Raw genomic sequence first — 10,345 nt, 5'->3', positions numbered from 1 at the left:
AGAAATACATAAGCAATTTTCAAATTTATTAGTTTTTATATGAAAGAAAAGTTACAAATTTATTTGTACATTTTTAAGGAAAAAGTCTAGAATTTATATTATGTTCTTCTATTATATTTTGTGCCATCACCAGGTTGCCAAGAAAAAAGGAACGACATTTACTTTCAAGACCTATTTCTTATTTATAATTAATATATCATCTCATTCACAAGGGTTAATCATTTTCTATATATAGGAAAGAAGTGTTCTCTTAAAATTTTAAAATTGACGTTAATTTTACATTTTAAAAATTAAAATATTCTTACAAGTGTTTCGAGTGGGTGTGTTGTTATTGTTAGATTCAGCTGAATATAGAATTTACCGACTAAATGTATTGAAGCACCTAATAGCACAAAACTATTTTAACAACAATAAAATGGATTAGTCAATAAGGTAACAGAAAATCTATTATCTTAGCAATTAAATAAAAGATCAAAGTCTAAAAAATGAATGGATCCTTGCAGTCCCCCGTTAATTCTTTTTAGAAAAAAAAAAGGAAATACAAAGTAAATCATATTTCAAAGTAAGTTAAACATTACATTTTTGGGATAATTTATAGTGTAATGGAAGCAAATATTTCAGCTGGAATGCCAAGAACCTTACGCCGCCACTTTAATGCTCGATTCATCATTTCCCTCGCAAGTTTTACCTATTTTTATAAAGTAACATTCAATAAATACTATAAATTACAAAAAAAAAAAAAAAAAAACATAATACATGGATATTCTGATCTTGAAAGTAAAATTTACATACTAAAATATTAAACAAAATATATTATCATTTATCAGTAAACTAGAATATTCTTTTTTCTATTTTGGTATAATTTGCTTTTCATATTCATACCTTCCAATCCCTCGAGGAAATTAAAAACTATCATCCTTCCTTAAAGAAGCAAATGAAGCAAATCAACTCCCTTTTCCATTCCTACTAATATCATCGAAAATTCCACAAAATCAGTTTCTCTCTTACTGGTTTTCTTGTTCTCACTCTCCCAGCATCATTCTCAAATCAGAAGGTACAAGAAAAACAAATTCTTTCTTTATAAAGAGTTTGAATGAAAAGTAAAAGAAAGATTAAAGAGAAAAAAAAAGGTATGTATTGGAGAAGATGTGCTTTAGTATTTATAATGACCATTACAATTTGCAACTTACATTCAGTAATATGAATAGTAATAGTAATGTACATTGAATAATTATGGTAGAATTAGTATTGAGTATATTACTTGTAATAAATTAGTAATAAAAAGTGGTAAGAAGTTTTTTTTTAAGAAAAAAAAGCAAAAAAACGAGAATCAAGATAAATGAGAATCCTTGCATATGAGACATGCCACATCAGCTTGGTTATTCCCACCTTTATATATATATATATATAGATGTCAAGTAAAAGTGAACGGAGTGAGTACAAATTAATTAGCTTTTCAAACAAATACTTAGTGGGCAGGGGCGGATTTGTAGGCAAATTGACGGAGCACGTGAACCCATGGTCTTTCCGTCAAACTAGGTATTTTATGTACATTTTTTTGGAATTGGTCTAGTATTCTATGCTGGCACCCATGCTCCAAAGAAGTTAAATGGTGCACTTTGTTGAATGATGAGTTATTTACTTAGAGGACTAGGGATCAAATCCCACTTAATACTTTCTTTTTTCTCCTTTTTTAGTGGTGCACCCATGTTATAAAAATCCTAGATCCGCCTCTGTTAGTGGGCGTTTGGACATAAAAATTGTGAGATACCGGAAAAAATATATAAAAAAAGAAGAAGTTGAAAATGGTATTTGAAAATTAAAATTGTGTTTGGACATGAATACAATTTGGAAATGTTTTTGAATTTTTGTGTGATGACCCAAGAGGTCATCACTTGTGTTGCAAGTGAATTCAATGTTCTGAGGCCTAAAAAACCCTCCTTTTACCTCACCTTGATTTACGTGTGTGGTCCGGACCTATATCCGGGAAGCCTTCTATGTGAAAATATGAGAAATAGAAATTCTAGAGTTAAAATTTGATTATGGTTGACTTTGGTCAACATTTTGAGCAAACAGACCCGGATTCGTGTTCCGACGATCCCGGAGGTCCACAGTAAAATATCGGACTTGGGCGTATGCCCGGAACTGAATTCCGAGGTCCCAAGCCTTGGAAATCAATTTTTGAAAGAAATTATTTTACTGAATTATCTAAGAAATAAAGAAAAGAATTACTGTTTGCAACCATTGTTATCGGGCCCGTATTTTGGTTCCAGAGCCTGGTACAAACTTGTTATAGTATTTGAATGATAGCTGTGAAATTTGGTGAAAAAATGGAGTTTATTTGACGTGAGTTGGACTTCCGGTTGAAAAGTTATGAACTTTGAGAGTTCTTGATGAAAATATTGAGTTTGAGGTTTAATTCATGATTTTACATGTTATTTTGATGATGCGATCGCACGAGTAGGTCCATATGATGTCTTTGAGTTAGTATGCATACTTGGTTTGGAGTTCCGAGGGCTCGGGTGAGTTTCGGGTAGGTTCCGGAATGTCTTAGGCCTAAAACATAGTTGTTGCAGGTTCAGAGAAGTGGAAGGCCACTGAACAAACCAGTGTGGTCTGCACAAAATGGAGTGCTGCCGCGGAGGTGCCTGTGCGGCCGCACTAGATTCTGTGTGGTCCGCAATGAAGAACATTTCACTGGTCCGACTTCGGAAGCGTATATCTTTTGATCTACAAGGAATTTTGAGATGATTCAAAAACGAAAGTTGTAGCCCTTTATGTCTAGTTTCCAGAAGGTAAAGAAATCACAATTTGGACATCTGTAGAAAAAGATGTGGCCAAAATACTAAAGCATATCACATCAGTCCACACGGGAGCTGTGCGGCCGCATTCGATTTTGTGCGGTCCGCACAGGGGGTCTGAAAGGGGTATATTAAAACGGGATTTCCAATTATTTTTTATTTTTCAAAACCTCAAAAACATAAGAGGCAATTTTTCAAACAACTTTTCTTCTCCAAAATATTGATAAGTGATTTCTAACTCGTTTTCTTCAATCATTAACATCTTTTCACATGATTTCAACTCAAAATCAATGATATTCATGGGGGAAATTGGGTGTTTTGGGTAGAACCTAGGTTTTTCAAAAATAGGGATTTGGACCTCGATTTGAGGTCCGATTTCAAAACAAATCATATATTTGGGTTCATGGCGGAATGGGTAATCGGGTTTTGGTTCGAACCTCGGGTTTTGACCATGTGGGCCCAGGGGCGATTTTTGACTTTTGGGCAAAACTTTAGAAAAACTCATTTTCATGCACTGAGGTTGATTCATTTAGCGTTTATTGATGTAATTAAGTAACTTGTGGCTAGATTCGAGCGAATTGGTGGTGGAATCAAGGGGTAAAGCTATAATTAAAACGTGAATTGTGTTTGTGGCATCGAGGTAAGTGTTTGGTCTAACCTTAGCTTGAGGGATTAGGAGTTGTGTCTTATTTGCTACATGTTAACTGTGGAGTACGATGTATAGGTATGGCGAGGAGAATCTATACGTTGGTGTCAAGCATGCCCGTGAGTCTTGTATTATAATTGTTGTGACTCCGTTGTGGTTTATTGCGCTTCATATGTTATTATCACCATTATTCTCTTGCCGAGTTGTTTGTTTGATATTAATGATCCCTTGCCGGGATGTTTGTTTTGATAGTATTGTTCCCTTGCCAGGATGTTGTTGAAATATTTTTGTTTCCTTGCTGGGATTCCCTGTGATTATTGTTGGCTTGTAAATGGGAGCAGGTGGTACGCTTACCACAAGATATAATGAAATGGGAGCGGGTGGTACGCCTACCACAAGATATAAAGAAATGGGAGCGAGTGGTACGTCTACCACAAGATATAAAGAAATGGGAGTGGGTGGTATGCCTACCACAAGATATAATGAAATGGGAGCGGGTGGTACGCCTACTACAAGATATAATGAAATGGTAGCGGGTGGTATGCCTACCATAAGATATAATAAAATGGGAGCGGGTGGTACGCCTACCACGAGATAAATGAAATGGGAGCGGGTGGCACGCCTCCCACGAGATAAATGAAATGGAAGCGGGTGGCACACCTGCCACGAGATAAATGAAATTGGAGCAGGTGGCAAGCCTGCCACGAGATACAAGAAATGGGATCGGGTTGCACGCCTACAACAAGATGTGAAAAGAAAGTGAAATCTGCCTTTGTTTTCCTTATTCTTGTTAGTGGTTGGATTTTGATTCCTTTATAGTTCTCTTGATATTCTGTTTTACCTGGTTTCCCCAAAGCATGTTTCCCCTCCCATCTTTACTTGTTTATTCCTGCAATACTTTCTGCTGTATATTATATAACTGCACAAGTTTATTTGGTGGTCTGGTCCTAGCCTCGTCACTACTTCGCCGAGGTTAGGCTAAACACTTACCAGCACATAGGGTCGGTTGTGCTGATACTACACTCTGCACTATGTGCAGATCCCGGAGCAGCTCTTGGATCGTAGTTGGAGGCTACCTTCAGTCCACGCGGAGATCCAAGGTAGACCTGCAGGCGTCCGCAAGCCCTGGCGTCTCCTCTATCTTTTATTTCCTGTTTCATCTTTTTGCTTCAGAAACAGTGTGTCTTTTATTCTCGGACCTTGTATTTAGCAGTCTTAGACCGTCTGTGACACTGTGACACCAGGTTTTGGGTGATTAAGGCTTAAGTAGTTGTAATAGCTATAAAATCAGATATTTTATTGTTTTTTTCCTTCCGCTTAAATAAGTATTCCGCTGTTTATACGTTATCGCTTTATATCTAGTAAAACGAATTAATTAGATAATGGAGTAATTAGTTTAAAAGATTGGCTTGCCTAGCTCACATTAGTATGCGCCATCACGACTCCCGAGGGTGGGAAATCCGGGTCGTGACAAGTTGGTATCAGAGCTCTAGGTTACATGGGTCTCATAGTTCACAGACAAGCTTAGTAGAGTCTGAGGTATCGGTACGGAGACGTCTGTATTTATCCCCCAGAGGCTACAGAGTTAGGAAAAACTTCATATTCATTCTTTCTTGTCGTGCGGTTTGGTTTCTCAACGTTGATTGAATTTCTACTATGTTCTTTCGCAAATGGCAAGAACACACGCTTCCTCATCCACTGACCAGCAGCCCGAGCCCCCCAGTAGCAGCTCCTACGAGAGGCAGGAGGAGAGGCCGAGGCCGTGCTAGAGTCCGAGGTAGGGGCAGAGCTCAGCCCCGAGCAGCAGCACCAGTAGCGGAGCCTCAGGCTGATTTTGATAATGAGGTTCCAGCCCCAGCAGTTCCGGTGGGCCCAGCTCGGGTCCCAGAGGGGTTTATTGTCACCCCAGTTCTTGAGGATGCTCTGGTCCGCCTAGTGGGCCTTATGGAGAGTGTCACCCGGGTAGACTTGCTTCTTGTAGCACCAGCCGTCTCCGGCTGGTGGAGGAGCCCAGACTCCTGCTACTCGCACTCTGGAGAAGGTATCTCCCTAGATTCAGACTCCAGCAGTTCAGCCAATTGGAGCAATTCAGCAGGGTATGGTAGCTCAGACCGATGATGGAAAGCTATGTCTGCCGATGCTTTGTGGAGGCTGGATAGGTTCACCAAGCTCTTTACTACTACTTTCAGCGGTGCATCTATTGAGGATCCCCAGGATTATCTAGACAGCTGTCACGAGGTTCTCAGGAACATGGGGATAGTTGAGACCAATAGGGTCGATTTTGCTACTTTTCACTTGTCTGGATCCGCCAACACTTGGTGGAGGGATTTCTGTTTGGCTAGACCAGCCAGATCGCCAGCTTTGACTTGGGAGCAGTTTACTCAGCTATTTCTAGAGAAGTTTCTCCCTATCACCTAGAGAGAGGCCTATCAGAGGCAGTTTGAGCGTCTTCAGCAGGGTTCTATGCCTATTACCCAATATGAGATCAGATTCATCGACTTGGCTCATCATGCTCTTGTCATACTTTCCACCGAGAGAGAGAGAGGGTGAGGAGGTTCATTGATGGATTTATTCAGTCGATTCGTCTTCAGATGGCTAGGGAGGCTAGGAGTGAGATATCTTTCCAGGAGGCAGCCAATGTGGCCAGGAGAGTGGAGATGGTTCTGTCACAGGGAGGTGGTCATAGGTCGGATAAGAGGCCCCATCATTCAGGCAGATTCAGTGGTACCTCATCTGGAGGTAGGGATTCATATGGTAGGGGTCATCCTCCCAGGCCTTTCCAGTCTACACTTCAGGTTTCTCACGGTGCTTCAGGTGGTTGTGGTTCTCAGATGTAGTATTCTGATCAACAGTCCTACAGTGCATCACCAGCTCCTATCGGTGCATCGCTGGTTCAGAGTTTCCCGGGTCGTCAGCCCCAGCTAGCCAGAGGTGGGGGTAGAGGTACTAGAGGTGAAGGTAGAGGTGCTAGAGGTGGAGCTCAGACCGCTAGAGGTGGAGGCCAGCCAGCAGCAGGCCGTCCCAGAGATATAGTTCAGGGTGGTGGGGACCAGCCCCGATGTTATGCTCTTCTAGCCAGACCCGAGGCTAAGGCTTCTGATGCAGTTATTACAGGTACGGTTCTAGTTGTGATAAAGATACTTCAGTGTTATTTGATCCAGGGTCTATGTACTCGTATGTGTCCTCTTATTTTACATTGTATATACTCATGCCTAGTAATTCTTTGAGTGATCCTGTTTATGTGTCTACACTGGTGGGTGATTCTATTATGGTAGATCGAGTCCATCGTTCATGTAGGGTTGTGATTGGAGGTCTTGAGACTTGTGTAGATTTGCTTCTTTTGGACATTGTCGATTTTGATGTCATATTAGGGATGGACTGGTTATCACCTTACCATGCTATCTTGGACTATCATGCCAAAACTGTGACCTTAGCCTTACCGGGTTTACCTCGTTTAGAGTGGAGAGCGACTCCTAGTCATTCTACCCGTAGTGTTATCTCTTATGTGAAGGCTCGGCGTATGGTCGAGAAGGGGTGTTTGGCCTATTTGGTATATGTTCGTGATTCTAGCGCTGAGGTTCCTTCTATTGATTTTGTGCCCGTTGTTCGTGAGTTTCCTAAGGTATTTCCTTCAAACCTGCCGGGTATGCCACTCGATAGGGATATTGACTTTTGCATTGATTTGGCTCCGGGCACTCAACCCATTTCTATCCCGCCGTATTGTATGGCCCCGCCTGAGTTGAATGAGTTGAAGGAGCAGTTGCACGCTAATATGGTGAATAAACGAATACAAACTAAGATGGCCTCAATTTAACTAACACAAAGAAGTGAAACAGGAAAACGGGAGGTACCAACTCCCGCAATTAAAACCTGGGAATTGTCTTGGTATACACGATGGTGTTGTAGCCACCTTGCACGTTCACATCCAACTCTCGTGCTGCCCCTTGCTGACAGTCGCCCGGGCTGTTCTTCACTGTTTGCACACGCTATCCTGCTCGCCACCCGAAAGCCAATGACCCTAACTTGCAATACTCACAAAACATCACGAAGCCAAACAAGAGGGGGAAGAGGCTGGCACCGCTACCACTGGTGAAGCCCCCGTCGTAGCAAAGGAGCACAAAGAATGGAAGTAGACCAAATATGAGAAACTACTGCAAATCTAATATATGTGATCTAACAGAAAATAAATGAACATAAAACATTAAAGCACTATCGATCTAACAAAATATCATATGCGGCAGATTTTTACAAAGCGGAGAAGGAAAATGGGATAGAAAATCATTAATTACAGTAAAACTTATCAAAAAGTATAAATGCAATTCAAAAATCAGTGATTAAACATAGAAAGGAAAATAAGATAGAAAATCATTAATTACGGTAAAACTTATAAAGAATTATAAATGCAATTCAAAAATCAGTGATTAAACATAGAAAGTTCACTCGATCTATAAATTGAAGTACATCATACTGTCGAAGTAACTCAAAATCGATGAAATGAACAAAAAAAACAATAAAACCCTATCGATCTAAAAAAAGTCAAATGCGGATGATTTTTAAGATGTAGACAAGCAAAATGAGATAAACAATCATTAATCACAGTAGAAAACATGAAAATGACAATAAATGCACTTAAAAAATCAAAGATCTGCGATAAACAGAAGGTTTACTTTTACAATCGTAAAGACAATTGAAGAAATCTAAAAATTGATCGAGAGAAAAGTAGTCATGTGGAACTACTCACTTGATCGAGAGCGTAGTTAGAGGGAGAAGAGCGTTTGCTGCTGGTGGGGGTTGTCGCCGGCATGGGGTGGTCGCCGTTGTCCAGTGGGGTGAGTGGTGGGTGGTGGGGTGGTCTTGTTTTGACAGTTGCCTAGAATATGTGAAAAAATAAAAAAAGTTATCCTATAGTCAATAAATTTTTTAAAAAAATTAAAGATATTTGTGTTTAATATTAAGTTTTTCTAAGGCTTTATCTGTTAATATTATTTATTTGAAAGTAATAATATGATGTGTTATTTTGCTAAATGTTAGTATTTTATTTATGGCCAAATACATTACCAGTCCCCTAAATTTGACGCCAAATTTCATTTAGACACTTTAACATAATTTTGTTCCTATTAAACACTCCAACACTCACAAAAATGTGTCTATTGAACACCTCATGCACATGTGGCACAAAAGTGACTCTCACTTTGGAGTTGGGCGCGTGAAAAATTTTGAAAGTTTTTTTTTTTTCTTATTCCTCTTTCTTCTCCACAGAACTCCCTCTAAGATGGTAGAGCTTGTGTCCTCATCCCCATCCTCCATTTTCATTTTACTGATTTACTGTATTTTTCAGTGATTTTTCACAAATTTATATGCGTTTTTCGATGAGTGTATCTTAAATCTCTTTTACCAAAAAACTGGAAAATATAGATTGGTTCCTGCAAGTTAAGAATATTTGGATATGCATTTGAAATCGTATACTCCATCAGAGAACATATAACAGAAATTGAAGAGTAATATAATCTATTTCTTTATTTTTTATATTTTATTACACCAAGATGGGCTAGCTAGATTCTTTCTTATAGTCTTCCAAATTCCCTTCCAAAAAAAAAAGAAGATAAAAGCAAGAAGGAAAAAGTACGCAGATACCCTTGGTTGCCGAATACTTTCCGGCAAGTCGTGGCAGACCAATTCTACCCTCTCTTGCCTGAACATGAGGAAGACAACGAAAGGGGTAAGGGAAAGGGATTATTAAGAATATAATCTATTTTTTGTCTTGGAAGCTATTTTAATTTCTTTTTATTTACACGCGTCGCCTATTTATTGGTCATGTTGTTCATGTCAGCGAGCTTGGTGGCTACGCGCTTAGTTTTGAAGACAAATTGTGATTAAGTGTTCAATAGACACACTTTTGTGAGTGTTTGGAGTATCTAATAGGAATAAGAGTATGTTAAAGTGTCTAAATGAAATTTGGCGTCAAGTTTAGGGGTTGTTTATGTATTTGACCTTTATTTATTAAATTAATGGGTATGGCTTGGTCTATAAATCAATGAGCTTTGATTTTTTAATTTTCATTAAACATATTTCATTAAGTATGATTAAGAACGTGGATTTGATATTTGTTCGTAATGTTATTGACAAATATAATAATGCTATTTATATATCTTAAAAATAAATATTAAGAAAAATTTAATTGTACAAATATATTATCAAAATAATAAATAAAATAGTATTAAATTATTTTAATTATAAGTAAAATACCTAGTAAATGTATATTATATAATATATAATATAGAAGGTATTACATAAATGAGAGGATTTATAATGTCAAGAACATAATAGACTTTTCATGTGAAAAGTTTGTAAAATCTAGTCAAAGTGATTATTGTGATAACTAGAGCATAGTAAAATAATTTTTATGTAACAAAAGAAAGAAAAGTGACTTTTGGGTAATGAACACAAAATTGAATGACCATCAATGAAATTTTCTAGTATTTGGAATTGATTAAGTAATTTTTTTCTATTAAAAGTCATTTATTCGTGCAAATGCTACTCCTTGTGATGCTGACTTAAAAAAGGGCATGTAGCACTCATCGTAAGTTGGGAGACACATGCCACATTCTGAAAATATTACACTAAACATGTCTTCTTCTTTTTTCATATGATCATTTTAAACTCTTTTTTAATGTTTTCGAAGAGAATTTAGAAAGGAGAAACCACTATTAGATGTTAATCTTCAATAAGATATGTGCAATGTCGCGTGAAGTATAACATAGCTAAATAAAATGTTCACATTTATACTTTTTAGGAACAAATGTAGAGCATTCACCTCTCTAAAATGAGGAACAAGATCACTCGAGCATAACACAAGGACATGACCATAAAAAACCCAAAGACAACTCGTATTTTTCCT

The 10,345-nt window shown here is 38.1% G+C and overlaps 1 long non-coding RNA gene across 2 annotated transcripts; it reads right to left on the bottom strand.

Annotated features, from left to right (window-relative positions):
- Positions 1-479: 479 nt before the first annotated feature.
- On the bottom strand, positions 480-9,183 carry LOC138874532 (uncharacterized). Of its 2 annotated transcripts, none has more exons than XR_011401519.1 (4): positions 9,082-9,183; positions 8,189-8,317; positions 883-7,533; positions 480-688 (listed from the first exon to the last, which is right to left on the bottom strand). It is a non-coding gene; the product is annotated as an uncharacterized lncRNA (long non-coding RNA). The 2 variants fall into 2 exon arrangements; XR_011401518.1 differs by having other exon boundaries at positions 883-7,465.
- Between the last annotated feature and the right edge of the window lie 1,162 nt (positions 9,184-10,345).

The sequence above is a fragment of the Nicotiana sylvestris genome, chromosome 8, assembly GCF_000393655.2.
Source record: "Nicotiana sylvestris chromosome 8, ASM39365v2, whole genome shotgun sequence".
NCBI lineage: Eukaryota > Viridiplantae > Streptophyta > Magnoliopsida > Solanales > Solanaceae > Nicotiana > Nicotiana sylvestris.
Note: the sequence above shows the minus strand (reverse complement) of the source record. Positions and strands in the feature narration are given on the sequence as shown.